Consider the following 1557-nt stretch of genomic DNA (forward strand, 5'->3'; position numbering starts at 1 on the left):
CTCAAGCGATCCTCCTGCCTCAGCCTCTGCAGTAGCTGGGACTACAAGTGTGCACCACCACACCTGGCTAATTTTTTTATTTTTTGTAGAGATAGGGTCTTACTATGTTGCCAAGGCTGGTTTTGAACTCCTAATCCCAAAGTGCTAGGATTACAGGCATGAGTCACTGTGCCCAGCCTCAGTATTGTTAAATTTTGCCTTTGCATAATTAATATAGCATAAATCAATATAAATTACCTATTTAACAAGGTTGTTTTTTCTGCTACTATATGCCCCCTAGGAACACTAGCAATTAGGTGGAAAGAGTTTCAACATCAGCAGGACCTACCCTGGAAAAAGACACATTATTTTATGGCAATATACAAGTTATCAATTTATCTGGAGCTAAACATTAATATAACAACTATGTTAATATGGATTAGCTCTTTAAATACATAAAAACAAAATAGAAGAAAAAAGGTTGATATTTTATAGCACTGAGGTAAGGACAACCATGCTATGCAGAGTATCTATATTAAAGAATCTTTACATTCATTTTAACCCTAACCAAAAGAAAACTTTAAAAAATTAAAGCAAATTATACATTACGGGGGGGAAATTGCAACAAGAAACAAAGGGTTAGCATCCATAACAGACAAAAAGCCTCATAAATCAAGAAGGCAAAGATCAACAGAGGTAAAGCAAAAAGACATGAACAATCAAACGGAGAAAATACAAATGACCAATGAAGACGTGAACTATGAAACCTCACAACTAACGAAAAATTGAAAATTAGAAAAGTGGTTAATATTTTCACCTTCATTAAAATTAAGACACATGCTCTTTCTAAAATGAAACAATAATGATGTACAAACAGTTAAGAAAAAAAGGCTTCTGCTTCAGGTAGTGATGGACTAGTTAATCTAGACAAACCTTTCCATGGAAAACTAAAAAATCTCGACTAATAATACTCAAATCTTTAATAATGATACTAATAAAAAACACTTATTGCTCGCTACTGAAATTAACTAGGGCATCAACTCCTTACTCTGAATACCAACAAATCAAAGGGAAAGAACAAATCATTTATACTGCTTTTCTTATACCGACTGTATTTCAGGGTAACCAAATAGCTCTAGCTGATGAGGCAAAGTTGTTCTTTGAAAGAATTCCAGCTACTAAATATAGGAGGAATGGCAATCAGAACATCATCATCAATTCGTGAGTCATCAGATCAAAACTTTCTTATGGAGGCATCCAGTTGAAACCACCTGAATCCCACAAATTCAGTTAGCACTGCTATGAGTGGGTGAAACATCCACACATTATGTGCTTCCCATTGTGATGGGATAGGAAGTACCAGCACAGCACCACCTACAAAATATTCTTTGCCTCCCAACTCCAAAGAGTTGGCTTAAACCAAGCCTTTAGAGCTAACTTCTAATTTACAAGATATATATGGAGATAAAATAAGTTAAACGACACCATAAAAGAACATAGACAATTCCAGAACATGGAATATTAAAGAAAAACCTAGTGGATTTCTTAATAGGTCAACTGCAGGAAAACTATAGACTC

At 34.8% G+C, this 1557-nt stretch overlaps 1 protein-coding gene across 1 annotated transcript in view; it reads right to left on the bottom strand.

Moving 5' to 3' along the window:
* The window catches only part of SMCHD1 (structural maintenance of chromosomes flexible hinge domain containing 1), a 175263-nt gene that overhangs the window by 153374 nt on the left and 20332 nt on the right, over positions 1–1557 (bottom strand). The gene's annotated exons all lie outside the window — the stretch shown is intronic.

This window comes from Propithecus coquereli, unplaced genomic scaffold (genome assembly GCF_000956105.1).
Source record: "Propithecus coquereli isolate 6110/MARCELLA unplaced genomic scaffold, Pcoq_1.0 Scaffold38, whole genome shotgun sequence".
Lineage (NCBI taxonomy): Eukaryota > Metazoa > Chordata > Mammalia > Primates > Indriidae > Propithecus > Propithecus coquereli.